At 38.1% G+C, this 17,442-nt stretch overlaps 1 long non-coding RNA gene across 1 annotated transcript in view; it reads left to right on the top strand.

Annotated features, from left to right (window-relative positions):
- The window catches only part of LOC131097098 (uncharacterized), a 153,413-nt gene extending 144,772 nt beyond the window's left edge, over window positions 1-8,641 (top strand). Inside the window, exons 3-6 of the long non-coding RNA XR_009116036.1 lie at window positions 914-1,008; window positions 3,425-3,558; window positions 4,075-7,372; window positions 8,143-8,641. This is a non-coding gene — a long non-coding RNA (uncharacterized LOC131097098). The remainder of the gene's footprint in view (window positions 1-913; window positions 1,009-3,424; window positions 3,559-4,074; window positions 7,373-8,142) is intronic.
- Window positions 8,642-17,442: the final 8,801 nt, after the last annotated feature.

Raw genomic sequence — 17,442 nt, 5'->3', positions numbered from 1 at the left:
AATGAGATTAGACATCTTTCTGAAAGACATTGTTTAATCCACCTACTTGGGAAAGGTTCCAGTGCATGTATACAGGGGGTCAGAGGAGAAGATTGCCAAAGCCCCTTTTGACTTCTCAGACCATTGGTCTAGAAATCTGACTTCAGATATGTTTTGGTTCAACATTTAAAGAGAAACTATAACACCTATGTACAAAAATTGTTTTTGGGGAACATTAAGACTAAATAGGTTTTAAAACTTTGTTGTCTACTGCAGATAATAATGCTCTGCCTGCTGGGTTTTGCACTACCTTTTGTTTTGCTTTTATAAATAGCTACAAATCACAAAGTTTAATGCAGAATAAAATACTCCAATATGAGATTGCTATGGAGGAATAGAAGGCTTTAAAGCCTAAAGATTCACAAGCAGAACAAATGCAAAAATGGTTTCTAGTCTGCTGGCATTTCAGGTACAATAGATGTTTTAAAAAGAAGCCAAATTAATGTATTTTTCTCACCACAGAATACTATGGTTGTATTTGGCATCTCATCTCTTACGAAGTTTATGCATTATCTTGCATATAATAGCGACTAAACAGTGTGGTAGTATTCTGTTCATCTGAAAGATAGACAAATTCTGTTTAACAGTGCTTAGACATTTCTTTTGCTGCATTTTGGCCTCATGAACACCTTATCCTTGTTTTCCCTTTAAAAGGAAAAAAATTAAAGGTAAAAACCATTAGGGATTTCTCTTTAAATCCAGCAATCTATGCATACTACTAAGAATCAATGCTCTGTAAGCTGTCTGGTGTTCTGCAATAAATTCTAGCTTTTATAGACTTTTTCTGGGCCAGGTAGCTGTTAATGCCATAGAAATTGATTATTTGTGGTGTTCTTATCACTGCTTAAAATATCTAATTGCTTTTTCTCCACAGATTTGGATTTGGCTTGCTTGATGCTGGACGATTAATGAAGGAAGCCCTAACTGGACAAATGTTGGTCTCCTGAGACAATGTGTTGTTGATAACAGGTCTGATTTGAGCAAGTCTAGTCAAATTCAATTTTAATAGTATTTAAAGGCACACACTGGACACATACAGCTGAGCTTTCGGCTGGTTTGTCTGTTTTTTAATATCTGTTGTGTTACCAAAGCTTATTCCCATTAAGTATAAAACTTTGCAAGGCGGTTAAGATGCATACCTGTCAGCTGCAAAGACACAAATTTAGCCTCAGTACAGCAGATTTTGTTCAAAATTTGCCTTTCTTCTTTCATACTTATGAAGACTGGAATATATAATTCATCACTACATGACTGTTCCAGTGGAGGAATTATTGCACTCTGATTATTTTGAACCCTAAAAATTATTGATTGAAGTAAAGAAGAGACAAGAAGGTATTGCAATCAGTTCTCAATCTAGTGAGGGCAACCTACTTAAAGGCAGCTAATCCTTAGCCTAAAAGCTGTATGCAGTTGCTACCGCTCCTACAGGACTTTTCACATCTCTGTGCCTGTGTCATTTATGTGAAGTTAAGTACAAAACGTTTTCCACTGCACTACCAAAATCAAGATAACCACCAAACATCAAGGCACTATCTTATTGGATTGCTGCATTGACTGTGAAATTCAGCTCACAGCTCAATCACAGCTCCAGCTGAAGAGGAAAAAGGTCTCACATGCCACCAGAATTCTGGACCTCAGGATGTCTCCCCTCTCATAAAGTGGAAGCAATGACATCTCAAGTCAGTAGGGTCTAGAGTACTTTCCTCCTTCCAAGACTTCCCATTTCTAGGGAGAGGTAAAACCAGCGGGAAGTGCCTCTGCGCATCTTGCACCTCTTCTAACCACAGTGCTTGCCTCTCCTTCTTTGTCCCCAAAGAAGGTTACTGAAACAGAGCCTAATGGCCAGCTCCCTGCAGGCCTAGCTATGGCACTGCACATTGTTTTAAGCAGCACTTTGAAGAAGTGACTGTATTTTCTTGTGTGGTGTTTGTTGTCTTTTGTATTCTCGGGAGGGAAAGGTGGAAATCTCAGAGGGGGAAGAAAAACAGATGGCCATGCAAAGTCACGAACGCAAGGTCCGTACTCCAGTTCCAGCAATTATCTGTAATCATAACCCTTTTCAGCAAAGTGGCCCCTAGCCAGTTTGGGACCTAGAGTCCTCTCCTCTGGCTGATGTTAACGATATTTGATTCAAATAAATCAATAACCCTGTTGGTATCTCTGCAGCATTATCATAGTCGCAGCAGTGATGCTGTAAACTGATGTTTTACCTAACAGCCTAAGCATGAGGTTACCCCAGGTCTGTCTCAATTCTCAGAGCAGCCAGACTTGTCACTGCCACCTTGCAGAGACCTCCCCCCTTAGACACAATGCTCTGAATCAGGGTGTTTCCTCTCTGCATGCCATTCTTTAGGAAAAAATTTAAGATTTATTAGTCTGGAGAAAACAAGAGACAGACCGTAATTTACTTTTTCTCCTGCTGTGCAGGTGCAGAGCAGTTGCCTGCAATGAGCTCATCCCACAGTGTCTTTTTGTTTATCAGTTTCAGCCAGATTAATGTTAAGATGGACTGTGTACAAACAGCTGGTTTTGTGCACCTATGAATCAATGACTTCTGCATGTTTTCCAAGCATTTTTGTAAAAAAGGTGGGAATGAAGAAGAAATGTGTATTCCTGTGAGTTGCTTACTTCCCAAAGATGTTTCTCTGTTCAATCCCGCTGTAATTCTCCAGCAAAGCAATGCAGAGTTACACCCCTGAGGGACAGGAGCACTCTCCCTTTTCTCTTGATCAATGTTATATGTAAAAGGCATAGCAAGGAAGCCTGTTTCTCAATATTGTACCTACCTGAGGCTCCTGAAGGTGTGATTAATTGGGAGTAATTAATTAAGCCATGAGTCATGACCTCCTTGTTTTTTCTGTCATATTACTTATGAAAAAGAGGGCAGTCAGAGTAGTTAAATGGTATGAGATAGTAAATTTAGAGGAAACAAAAAGAAATTAGTTGTGTTGCATGTGGTCAACCTGTGGGATTTCCTACTACAGGTGACCATCTGATAAATAGGGTTCCTTGATTGAAAAGAATAGTTGTTAATGCCATTACCATAACAGATGGAACCATCACTGTATTTCTGGGACTTCTGGGTGTACTGGAAAGGCAGAAGTGAGTCCTGCTTGGCTAATAAAGTAAGAGCAAATGCACCATGTGCTGGGAAGTCAGGCAGGAGTGCTGTTCTCCATGGGCAACAGCACTGCACTATTAGCTTGATCTATCACTTGCCATTTCATGGTTTGGTTGGCTGTTTATTTGTCTGTCTTTTTAATTCCTCTGGAAAATACTGTACTGGCTCCTTCTGTTGACTGAATGACCAGGCTTGGGCAGAAGACATAGCATTCTTCTTCTCTGACCTTTATATCAAAATTGATTAACAATAATTCTTTTGCAGAAAAGGATTGACAATAAGATGTGGATGTTCATCTTTAATGAACTCTAGTCGCCAAGTGGAAGCCAGCTAAGTTTGATGATGCAATTGAATACCTTCTCAGCAGCAGCTGAATATTTGCTCCTCAAAACAGTAAGGTAATGTTGCATTCATAGACAATAGGAAGAACCACCTGTTGCTGTACTTGGATTTTTTTTTTTTTGTCTGTCATATAATTTCTTGGGACCTCTCTCATCAGTGGTAATAGCAGGATTTGCTGGCCAGTATTTATGCAGTCAGAAATGGTAATCAGCAAGAATAAAATTAATAAATAAGAATTAGAGTCTGTGTAATCCTGTAAAATATTGAGAAATTTATGTTTATGTATTTTAATCTATGTAAAGTAAGAAGTCCACTCATAACTTAATTGGTTTTGTTTGTTATCATGTTTGGCATTTTAGAGAAGAGTTCGCTAGAAGGGTTCTGTTTTATATTGTTCTCATTTTCTAATATAAGACTCTTATTTAAAAGACTCTTTGTTTTCAATTATGAAAATACTTTCCTGATCTCATTAGCCAAAAAAGATGAAGTGCTGTTTTTCCTTTTTATTTGTGACAATACAAATTAAACACACCTATGGCAAACCAATTACTGTGTTTATTCTTTTTATACAGAGCAAGCCTGTTAACTGCAAATGTGAAGAGATGAAGCAAGCAAAACAGAAAAAGTGTGAAGAGCTTTGCTGCCACATCATCCCTGTATCAGATAGTTTTGGGATCAATGAATGAACAGGTATGTAAAAGAGACTGATATTCTACAGAGAAGGGCTATTCCAGAGAAATGAAGGGGGGAAAATTAAAAGGCAGTACATTGTCACTATATGATGACAATATTAGAGAAAGAATTTCATTTATCTTCTTTTAATTTTGGATCTTTACAGTGGAAGAGTACTTCAGAGAGATCTTGATAATAATATCTTTTATCAAGTGTTGCCACAGTACCAGTATTTTTGTTTTCTTGTTGGAGTTACTCAAGTAAGAGGAACCACTCTGCTGTATAAGTTAAAAGTTCACATTTCGTCCTTCATTTTTGTGCTTTACATTATAAGACATTTTGTTTACTATAGAGGTAATAGATATCATCACCTTTGGTTAACCATGAAAATGTTGATTTTCAAATTACTAGAAGTTTTAATTATTCCAATTATAACTTAATACTGCTGCAATGACATTTCACATGCAGAAGTTATATCAGTGAAAATCACTTAGGATAACAGGTAGAAATTAAAATGTTTTCTCTGAGTATTCACAGTACACTGGAAATTGGGAGGTCAGGATTTCTCACAGATAAGACCATCCATTGCTGTGTTTCCATCCAAGGAGTTACATGCTACATTCCCTTCCTCCCTTATACACCAAAGCAAGAGAAACATTTCCCTCACTAGCAGGGATTCAGTGGTCTTCTTTGTCAGGCACTAGTTTTGGTGGTTTTGGCGCTGTACAAGGCAGAAGATATGAGAGATGTCTGGATTGTCAGCCTCAAGTGGTTACTTTAAATGCCAGAGGTGAAGGAATTCTGGAAAGAGCTGAAAAAATACAAGTAGATTAATTTGCACTTCACAGAAGTTTCTGTTAGAATAGAGACAGAAAGGGACTGAATGAGGCAGGAAGGGAAGAGAACATAGAGGCGAAGTAATGGCAAAAATTAAACATTTAATATTTCCTTTAACTGCACTCAGAGATGGGGATTATATTTGACCAAACAACGAAATCCTCCACCACAAGTCAGAGCTAAGGCTAACTCCACTTTTTCTTTTCAATACTTTCAACAGAAAGGACCCAGTCAGTTATTCTCTCTTCTCTATGGGTGCTACATAGTGTACTAGCAACACTAATCGACCAAGCAGATGGTTTTGTGGCATTGTATGAGTGGTATAATATTTTTCTGTAAATATAAATAGGATACTCACTCACCTTGTTCAAGTTCCCAATGTACTTCATAATAAACTAAATCATTTTAACAGAAAAATGTTGACCAACCCTAGCCTAACAGCATTCACAAAATGAGCTGAATAGTGACACAAATCCCACCCATTTACAAAAAAGTGGTATTACATTGACTTTGACAATTTGAAGGATAAACACAGATATGTGAAAGATGGAGCAATAAAAACCATGTACTCCCTGCTCTTCAAAGGTCTCACCAGAATCCACAAAGGTAATATACCTACTCTTTTTGATTTTAATAAGCTTTGTATGAGTCAAAAATCATTGAAAATTAGTAACAGGAAAAAGAATTACTCTGTTTATATTTGTTGGGCTATATCCATAATAAACTTATAAAAAAAAGAAAACAGTAGAAAACATTAAAACAGACCCAAATATTAAATTAATTCTAGACTTCAATGTTACCTCATTTTCTGGTCCAACATAAGTGTGTGATGACTTTTCCAAAGCCTTTATTGAAAACATTTCCGATCTTGGAACTGTGCATCTTGCTTTCCTCTTGCAGCTGTTCCTTCTAGGGACATGAATCCTTGGACAAGCAGTTACCAATATCAGAGGGTAGTCTGGAATGTACCACCCCCTGGGACACCCAAGGATTACAGATTGCTCTCATGGGAGCTGCTGGATGAGGGGTGGTGGGTCAGGAAAGCATCCAGCTAAAGCAGAGTGGCCAGGAGTGCCCCAGGGCACAGAAGCAAGGCCAAACACCATTCTGCCAGACACAGACGTCTGAGCTAACCTGGATTTTCAGGTAGAGCAGGTAGATTTTATTCTTTCAGTGGCTTTTTATCTGACAATAAAATAAAGCAAGCAAAAGAAGTATAAAATTAGATCCTCGTTCTGCATATCATAAAAGGAGAACTGAGGAAAAGACGGCTGGAGTGATTTTCTGGAGCAAGTTGAGCCCTAGGTCGAATTGGATCTCCTGCCTTGTTCAGAGGCTGCCCTTTCCTGACTGTGATGTGGAAGAAACACAGCCATTAGCAGGCACCTGCAAAAATGCTCCACCTGTTTTTGCTCAAAGTGACAAAGCCCAGAGGACGATGTCTGTGTTCCCTGCAGGTCTGTAGGGAGCATGATGTAGCTGATGCAATTCCCAGCTCCAGCACACCTGCAAGGTCTCATTGATCTGCTGTTCAGTGCTCTGAAAACTCAGAAATCTATTATCAGTGTGAGCATGTGCTTATTGATCAGGTTACCTGCTTCTGCTCCCTGTGTGTGCCTAATTCTACCAGCATACACACACACACACAGACACACGTAAATATTCACACATGTGTGCATAGATACAGGCACACACACATGGGTTAGGGGCATGTGTGTATGAAAAAGGCTTTACCTTTTCTCTTTTTTTTAGCTTTACAAAACTGCACATAAATAAAAAGAATGGACCTTCCCTGTGAAACGTGAGCACAGAAACGCTCACAAGTGGCCAAGAGCTGCTAAATAATTAATCAATAGAGCAGTGTGGCAGTTTGAAATGTAAATGTGATGGATGAATGTGTGATGCTTGTCATCAAGCAGAAAATGATGTGACTGGAATGGATAACCCACAGTACCTGCTAACTGGCAAGAGCTTGGACACAAAGATAAAGTAAAGCCATCAGAAAGCAGACCTGGCAACCCCTAATTCTTGCCTTTGACCCACAATTCACTTTCATGTCTCTGTCCCAGAAGAGATGTTTAAAAAAATGATGAAGAGAGATCTTGGGGTGGGAAAGGGGTGAGAAAAAAACCATCTGAAGAAATGCTACCTGACAAGGCTGCAGGCTACGTTCTTGAGAACACCTTTCTTTTCTTTATGTTCTCCTTCTCCCGTTAAATAAAAATGCGGCTCCTTTTTTCCCTTCCCTTTCTTCCGAAACTCTCCCGAGCCGTTCCTGCAAGTGGTTCTGTGACTCGGGAGCTGACAACAGCCGCATGCAAAGGAACAAAGAATGAGAGTGACAATTCAGAGTGCACGCAGGTGAGAAAGACACCTTTTACTTATCAAACTAGGCTGCAAAAAAATGCTCTTTTTACTCAGCGAGCTAGAAATAGCGGTGATCTAACAAGGCACTGATCCAAATTCTTTATTTATGCTGAGATGTAATGCTAACAGGATTTTTAGGTTGACTAGTAGTCTGTGGCCCCTCCGTTCAAGTAAGGAAGCATTCCTATGATTTGGAAAGAGGAAAATCCATATAATTACCGTATATTATGTGACAGGAAAATGTATGCTGTGATGGTAAAGAGTGACAGAAAATGTCCATCAAAAAATTTGTTCTCAGAGTCTTCCTATGCCAGTCATTGCATTCTCTCTGTGGAGAAACACGACGTGATAGAACTCAATTGGTCCAAATTTGAGAGAAATTAACTTTTGTAAAAAATGGGATTTTTCTGATCCTTTTTTTCCCCTACAAAATTGTAATCCTGCAAGTAGAATTTAAAAGTTCGATGCCTCCTTCTCCCTGGAAAAGAGAAACCTCTTTCTCAGTAAGTACCATTTAGCAGGTTGGAGATTTTTTTCTCTTTTGTTATCAAAAGCACACTTTACTGGAGGTGAAAAATACCACAGTTTCACATTAAATTTTCAAACTCCCCAAAATATACATTAGCAGTTAACACCCACTAAAAGTGAAAGCTAAATATAGATATATAATAATAGTGCTTTTGCATGCAAAACAGATGTTCTACCATTTCTAAGTCATAAAATATAAATACAAGTATTCTCTTAAAATCTTTCTGTGCTTTTAGGACCTCTACAGATGTGAAGCAGCCTGCAGAAGCAGTAGATCTCCAGGTGAACTGGCCAGTGTTTCCATATTTCCTCAAATGATTTTTTTTACCATTTTTGTTGGGATCAGGTTTTTAATCTTTATGATACCTTTATAAAGAGTCATCAAGAAAACACTTAAGTATTTCTACACAAAAAAAAAAAAAAATAACAACAAAAGAAAAACCAAACCAAAAAAAAAAAAAAAGGTGCCAAAATTAATTTTGGAAGTCAAGAATTAGAGCTTATATTAAAATAGAACCCTACTTTGTCCAGCTCCATAGTAAATAACCCACATTTTGTCTCGGACAGGTTGCTGATGTAAATCCATTGAAGGGAAATCCCTTCTGTAAGCTGGCTACCTGGATAAGCTTTGAGCAAAGTGCCAACTATCTGTGTATACAGGGAATCACCATGGTCCAAATAAATATTTTCTCTTTAGAATGGCAAAAATGTGGTCTGATTGGTAATTCAGCTTGAATTTCATTTTTGGGGCATTTTAAGTCGTGTTTTAAAACTTGATGTTTTGGTGTTTTCATCTAGCTCATGTCAGAGCCACTTAGCTGTATATATTTACTTACACAGCAGTGTGTTCATAATAATTTTTAGTGTTTTTTGACAGCTTCACAAATGCAATATCATCATAAGCAGGAATCAGACCTGAGAATTTGGAAAAATATGAGTACACTAGTCTGTGGGACGGAGGAATGATCCCACACTTTACATCTGTTATGTTTTTGATGGGATATGTTTGTAGATTTTGCAGGGTTAAAAAGGAATTTGGTCTAATGGCTCACAAAGATTGATGCTGAGTATAAGCAATTGCCATATTGCAGTAATGTAGCAATATTTATCACTAGTAGGTCTTCCATTCCCTCATAAACTGCTGTAGAAGTGGAAAAGAGACATTTTAGCACTCGGTTGTCACTAAACTCACAGAAGTCCATTTCTGTACCTCTAGTCTGTCTCAGAAGGTCTTGCAATAGAGAAATGACAGATTGGGCTGTAAATGCGCATCAGTCATCCCCAGCCTCAGGGAAGGAGAGAGCTGTGATGCACCCTGTCCTTGTGCCCAGACTGCAGGACCAGCTCATGCTGGACAGGCGCTTACCAGCCTGGCAAAGGGAGCACTGGTTCACTGTGGCAGGGACTGTACAGACACACCAGCATTAGCCAATATTTTCAAATACTATAGAAACAGAGGCACCACCAGGACTTTAAGTTTGGTAGGTACATAGAGGAAAGGGACATAAAAATTAACCTGACAAAGGCAGAGCTTAAAAACAGACCTGTGTCTTAAACCCCAGCAGCTGCCTACTGCAGAGGAGAAGATGCTAACCTCCTAGCAGAGTGTCCCAGATCACTGTCCCAGCCTCCAGCAATTTGAAGCTTGGACATTTCCCAGGTTAGGAAATTTTGCCTACTTTGCTGTAGCGATGATTGTTTAAATATACAGCCATGACTTGCCCATACAAGCAGGCTTTGTTTCACCCCAAGTGTTATGCCAAACTAGTTGTATATCATCATGAAGAATAGCTGCATTTCTCCAGAGCTGATTTCCTATGGCACATTTTACTTAGATACTTTCTCAACACCCTTGCAAATATGTCATAGATCTAAAGCACAATCTCCGTTTCAAAATGAATGGGTCTGATTACAGGCATATTCATTTTGTAAAAGGTACAAAAGGATACAAATGTGCCTTTCCATCTCCTATAATGTCAAAGTAAGACCCTCTTGCCCTTTTATTTCAATCCCCGCAATTTGAAAATATAAAAAATGACTTGATTATATGTTTTTTACCATTAAGTGTATAATTGCTTTTGTGTTTTGACATTTAATTCCTCTTACCAAAATACATGGTAGGAATTAAAAGTCAAACCTTTTATGTATTTGATGTACAGAACCTTCCACATATTTCAATGAGGAATACAGAGCAGTGAAATCTCACGGCAGGTACAGTGAAGCCATCTGAAAATGAAGTCACTTTTTATACTGGAAATCTGACTGTGGCCCCAGTTCTGCCCTCCCTTATCTAGGTCAATGGCTTTTGAAATCACTGGAAGGTCTGAATGAGTCAAAACCAGGCAAAACCTGCAGGACTTGACCTTTAAAATAGAGCTGGGATTATACCGTGCCCTCTCAGGCAGATTTTGAGATTACAGTCCAGTCTGAAAATTAGTTCTGAAAGCCCTAAGACAGGAGTTGGTCAGGCACTTGAGTGTATTGACCCGCTATGGGATGGCAGTAGGAAGGAACACGGATCCCAGAAGGGAGGAACAGGAGCAGCCAGGACATCAGTGGGGTGTCTCAGTTGGCCCAAGGCCAGCAGGAGGACTCTCATATTGAGAGAGAAAGTGAACTCTGGGCTGGTGAAATGTTGTAGCTGCACACAAAATGTTGCTTGTAGGTGTTTCACACAGGTTTTATCTTCCCTTTGTCTCAACTTTCCCAGTAAGGTTTTCTCACTTCCTGTATTGTCCTTCCCTATATTGCATTCTTCCCTCTCTTTCTCATGGTTTTCATATTCCTCCTTTTCCTCTGTTCTTCTGTCTCTCTTTCACTACTTGTGCCCTTTATTTGAATTCTCTCACTCCTTCCTTCCCTGTACTGCATGCCAAATTATCCGTCTTTAATTTCTGTTCATACTCATTCACAACCTATAGTTTGAGATTTCTTCTGGCTGCATTTCCTTCCACTGGTCACTCCATTGCGATTTATCCCCATTCACTCAAGTCCCAAAGTGACTCGGCCCTGCAGCCATAGCTGGGATTAGTGCCCTGAGGTTCAGATTTATGGAGTCTAGTGCTGTCTGAAAAAGTTTTCTGCAATCTGGGAAACAGACTCTGTCCGGGACATCAGATGAATTGATCTTGGGACTGCCTGAGCCAGGAATTTTGATGATAGGCAGTAATTGCAAACAAGAGCTCAGCAATGCTCTTCCCAATGTTGGTATTCTCACTCACAAATTCTGTCATGACTTCTAACAAAAACTGCTGGTCTAGGAGAATATGCTCTTGGAGTAAAATTTGTGCTGTCTTTCTCCTTTTCCCGAAGCCAGGGACACAGTTTTATTTCTTTTACCTCAGGAAAGATGCCATCAACAAAGGTAAAGGAGAATATAAAGGGTATCCAGGAAGAGAAGTAAAGGGAGCAGGAAATAGTTGTGTCAGGAAGAAGCAAGTCAGAGAGAGAGGGAGAGGAGGGGGAGAGAGAAAGAGTGTGAGAGCTGATAATATCTCCACACAACAGTTGTAAGTGTCACGAAATCTCATGGAGACACACTTAGCTCCCCATAATGAAAGCAGCTTGCATTGCATGGGTGCCAGCCACACAAATGCTGGAAATTGCTTCCCTTTGGCCATCATGTGCTTGCACTTTGCAGGGGGAATGAGAGAGCTTGGGGCAGTTCCAGACCAGCCATGGCTTCCAAGAGCCTCCTTTCCATGCATCCTACTGCTGGCAGGACTGTGAGCATGAAGAAATTTTCAGTGGTGTGTTGAAGGTTCATTTAGACATACACACGTGTGTACATGCACATGCACTTGCAAATTTTCTCATCACTGTTTGCACAGACAAAAATTTCCGTCTAAAAATGAGAAGGGAATGGAAAGCCCACAACATGTAAATCACATAATTGGCCCAAGCCCATACATTCAGGAAGGCAGATTTACAACAATGAGCAGAATTACTACAAAGAAATGGATCTCATTTTTGTTAAATTAGTTACTGCAAGTAATAGCAGTCATTGATTTATACCTGTATCATCCTGTCTTCAAAGAAGTCTCTTGATAGAATTTTAAGATCAGCCGTCTTTAACATCCTATGTTCATATGAGTAGCTATTTTACCCACAATTGGGTGTCATTTGAAAATTCTGTGTTTTTGAAAATCTGTAATCTTCTCAATTGACCTGCTTCACAGTAGCCATCAACTCAAGGAGATGCTTCAAAGTTAACAACTTTTTATTCTTTTATGATCATGCAGTTCTGAATTTGGGAGGTGCAAGACAGGTGCAAATTATTGCTTTCTTGCAGCTCTTACAGGGTGACCAAAGTCTTCAATAGGTCACCTTGCATGGTACAGTATTTCAGAACACACTTGCATCCAAACAAGAGTAATTACACATGCTACTCATAAGGGGTTGTCTGTTCACACCACACGCCAAATGGTTTTGGGGTCATTCACAATGACCTTTTAAATATTTTTTTTTAAGGAAATAATGTCAAACTACAGAATTTACTGCTGCTCAGCCTGAAAGAGAGCTTTTTCTCAGAATGGAGAACTAGGGGAAGATGTTTTCGCTCAGCTGGAAGTTTTATGGGGCAGATTTCATCCATAATCCAGAATTAAATGTCAGGTCCCTTGAGATCTTGAAACTCAGTGGATGTTGAGCCCCAGAAATCAGGTGATGAACCAGAACTTCAGACTCTCAGAAACCAAACACTTTGTGCTTCAGAGAGATTTGGTTTGGTTTTATGTTTTCTCCATTTTTTTTTTCTTTTTTTCCTTAATTTTGATGGATGATGTTTTGTTCTGCAATGAGTTTTAATGTGTGTAGCTGTGGAACATTTTCAATTGTCGCAAACAACAACAACAAAAAGCAATATTTCAATATTTCTCAAGAAAAGGCTTCAAAGGTTTCAGATCTTTTTAAAATGTTTCTGCTTTATTTTGACGTGGCATAAAAGTTTTGTATGCAGTCTCGCATCCGCTATTGTGACAGCTGTATTTAATGAGTGCAAAATGATCAGAAAAACATCCTTTTCTGTGGGTTGCCATTGCCAGCAGATGACAGGAGAGAGGCAGTACTGTAATAACAGAAGCGATGAAGTAGTTCATATTACTACTGATGAGGTATTTCTAGCTCAAACACCTAGGTATGCCTTTTGAAAATAATGCATTGGTCACATTACCTGATGGTTTCATCAGATTTTGTTTCCAAGAGCATTTTGAAGTAAAATTGTGCATTCTTAGCCTCAGGTCATGAAGTGGTTGGTTGTGACATATTATTTGGGGATAACAAAGTCAGTTTCCTTAAGATGAAGAGGGAAAGGTCCTAGTCTTGTCTATAAATACCGGCCTTTTCATCAAACTAACGCTAAGCATGAAATGCAGATCCACAGATATGCTAGAAATGAACCATTGCACAATGCGTTTGATTTCTATTTTATATGCATATTTATTATCAGACTATTTTAGTCCAAATTGGAGAGAGTATAAAAATAAATCTAAATGGATTTGAAAGGCAGGGTATTTCTTTTTTCAAAGCTTAGTCGTTCCTGACTTCCTCTGGTGACTGTTAGCTTATCATGCCTTTGTACAGGAGATCTAAGTATTTCATTCTCTCTTGTGTCTCCATATGGTACCATTTCGCAGATAGTCTTCCTTTGGTCGCAAGATGACAGTGAGAATGGATTGTCAAACTGGACCACTATGACAATTTACTCTGAGGGAGAAAATCCTGTGGGTGTTTAGAAGCTTTACTGTAAGTTATATTTGATTAACTTATCCTACTACTGACAAATAATTAGGTCAGCAATTAATTTCAAAATGCAAATGTGCTACAGGCCTTCATATTTTAAGAAATTCCCTTTGTCTTTAGTTTCTACTTGTGTTAAAGTCTTAATGGATTTAGCTGAATGAAGAAACAAAATTATGTTTTCTAATGCTTTATTTACTGGTTGAGTTGGACTTTTTCAGCAAATATTGACAGCAAATGTTTGTTCAGAAATGATCATGTGGAATGGAATTTAATGGAGTAAGAAAACAGAAGACTAATTATGAACCACACTTAAAAAAAAAAAAAGTAAATATATAATATATTTTCACATTTCTGCTGCAAAATATTTATATACCTTCATGAAATAGGAACAGAAAGACATACCAGAAGGTCAGGAGGAGATAATTTTGGCAAAATCTTTAGTACCTGCTTAAGCAGTCTAGGAAACCAGGGTATATCAGAAAAAAACCCCATACCTAACATTGATACAAGAGTGTCTCAAAGAAACTTTTCTATCAGCCTATCTCAGGGACTTTATTATTAAACAAACAAAGATTAAAGGCTCAACCCTTCCCAAGAGAAGCTCAAGAGAGTTTTCTGTTAACTTTAAGGAAGTGAGGCACCTAAGTCTATGTTTTCTGTGATTAAAATCATGCAATTTTTTAAAAAATATTCAAAATATACTGCTGCAAACAAAACTAACCAGGTATCCTGATGTAAAATCTGAATGAATTTACATAGGTGGCAGAATTATATTAGAATTTTCTATGAGTTATTTTGCTCAAATGTGTCAAATCAAGGAGAACAATCACTCAAAAATTTGGTGAGGGTTTTTCACAAAATTTTTACTGACCTGAAGATGAAAAAATTTTTTATGCTGAATGATGCAAGCCACTTTGGAAGAAATAATGGTTAAAAAAAAGGTCAAGTTTTGGCTTTCTGGGCTTTTTTGGTTTAAAATAATGCTTTTCTATCACATTCGCTTAAATTAGTAATGCAAATAATTACATGAGGAAAAAAATAGAAAATAAGATAAAACTAAGCATTGCATTTTTTAGGCGGTTTTCATATTGGAAGGAAAAGACAGAGAGAAAGAGAAAAATGGCATGGGGTCAAATGTGCCCCATGTACACAGAAAAATCTTGGTTTTCATTCTCCTCCAAAAGATAACATCCAAGACCCTCTTTCCCTCTTAAGCAGCTCCTGAAGAACTTTGAAGGTTCCACTAGGTAGGAGCAGGCAACACAAGACTGGAGCTTGATTTTGAATGAGGTAGAATCTCTCTTTTTCTCTCTCCCAGAATTGTGGGAAAGAAAATCAGAAACATATCTGGGTGCCAGAGGGCTGAGCTGTTGGGAGCTGAGCAGACAGAAGCTTTCTTGTAAGATAAGGCAGTGATCATGCTGCTCAGCTGCACGCTAGCAGGGACCCCATTAAAAAATCACTTTTCAAAAAAGATACAGCTGCCTTCAAAAGTGTCCGAAGGAGAGGAATGGGAATGATCAGAAATTTGGGAAATGTCACCTACAGAGAAATCTGAACTGGGGTGATTTCATCTGGAAAAGAAAATGAGTGGACATAAAATCCAAGGACTTCAAATGCTAAAAGCCTTCTGGGATGAGGCAGGGAAGAGTTTGTATTTCAGGACTACAGCCAGATGACAGAAAGTGACAGTACTACATTGAAACAAAGGAACGTCAGGTCAAATGCTGGCAAAAATTTTCTAACAGTGAAGATATTGAAGCTGTGGAAATTATTGTTTGTGGAGGGTCTGGAGTCTCCTCCACTGAAAACCTTTGAGAAAAGGCTGCGCAAGCTACTTTCCAAAATAATGTGAATATAGTTTTTAGCTGACAGCAATTCCTTAGCAGTTATTACATTGATATTTAATTTATTTTAAGAAGCTGATGGAACTCTTGCTTTTGTGGTACCATAAAAAAAACAAAAAAAAACAAAAAACCCTTTTAAATTAATCTAGGGTAAAAAACACACTATAAATGCCCAGTACAGCTGCCATTATGAGTGAGAGGAATTGTGGATGGGACTAATCTGCTGAAACAGGATGGATAGAATGGTCTGCATGACCAAAGGTGAGTTCATTCACATAACATAACAAAACAGAACAAAATTAAAAATAAAAATAAAAATAAAAATAAAAATAAAAATAAAAATAAAAATAAAATTAAAAATAAAAATAAAAATAAAAAAATTAAAATTAAATAAAAATAAAATAAAAATAAAATAAAAATGTAGAATCTTTCCATGATGAATTAGCTGGCTGAAGTACTATAAAATAAAGTAAGTCAATATGACAAAACTTTATCATCAGAATTGGAGTATATGCAACAGATTTTAGAAGCAGAGTCTCTATGACTGTGACCAAACAGAGAGTACAAAGCAATCCCAAACTCTGTTCCAATGTCAATAGCAACTTGATATAATAGCACTTTGCCAAAACTACACAGAATACAACCTGTATAATGTAAGTCTGAATGAGAATATTATTTCTTTCAGGTAGTATCTGTATATTTGATGAAAAAACATCATATAACCACAGAATCACAGAATATGCTGAGTTGAAAGGGATCCACAATGACCACTGAGTCCAGCTCCTGCCCCTGTTTAATACCATCCCCAAGAGTCATACCTGTATAACATTTACTTCACTCTTAAATACAAAAAAAGCAAACAAATATATCATTTAAAACATAACTTTTTCAAATCAGAATGATCTCTGGAGTCATAAGGGTTAAAGTATGTAACAAGCTAAAAAGTATTTTGAAATTTTGTCATACTCTAAAATTAGGACTTTTCACATTATTTCATTAACACATTTGTATCTGTTTAAATTGAGGCATCCATACTAGCTATCCTAGCCTTTTACAAAAGCCTTCTCCTGGCTTCCCTTCCCTTGGCTGCTGGTGTGTTAGTGCCTTCTCTTTGTCTCAGAAAGGGAGCGGCGCATCCCGCCTCACATGGTCTGTCTTTCTCTCTGTCATCCTTGGGAAAGAAGAGATTTCCCTTATCCTGTAAAATGTTGTCTGAGGATTTCCTTGCGGGGATCAGAGGCAATGGCTGAGGCCTGATGAGTATTTGTTTCTCCTGTCATCCATTCTGAGGGGCATAATCCCAAGGAAATCAGTGGGGAGTTTAATATGGACTTTGAAGGCCACCTACACCTAAGAACATAAAGGTGATTAAGAAAATATTCTACTGAAGCTTTCCCAACAATCTAGGGCTGGCATTTTTTGAAAAATAAACCAAAATAAAAACGTCTTCCTTTGTTTTTCATGAATGTCAGATGACAAATCTTAGCCCTTTCTTATAGCCTAAACCACATTTGCCACGCAACCGAAAACATAGGTTCCAACCTCAGGTAAACTTATTATGCTAAATCCTCCCAGTTGTGTCATTTGGATCCCAAGTGTAGTTTTGAAGTTGGCCTGATTCTTTTCTTATTTGGTTTCAACTCCAGTAAGGCTTGTTCATGTATATGAGAATAGTGGTACAACTATCTTTTATAAATGAGTGAAATTCACAAGATTTACCAAAAAATGCAAAGTTTAGCTTTATGAAATCTTTACAGAAATATCTTATCTGACATTCTGCTTAGATAAAGTTTTCCCTTTGTAACATAGTATGCATAGTATGGCTTTATAAAAGGCCTCTTTTTTTATAACAAGGTACAGTCAGACTCTAGACTGCCTGTTATCATCTCAGAGCATTTATCCCCTCTGCACCCCACAGCCGCCCCACAGTCTCTCCTTGAGTGTGTCCCA

Source organism: Melospiza georgiana, chromosome 2 (genome assembly GCF_028018845.1).
Source record: "Melospiza georgiana isolate bMelGeo1 chromosome 2, bMelGeo1.pri, whole genome shotgun sequence".
NCBI classification, from domain to species: Eukaryota; Metazoa; Chordata; class Aves; order Passeriformes; family Passerellidae; genus Melospiza; species Melospiza georgiana.
This window is presented reverse-complemented; position numbering and strand designations above follow the sequence as displayed.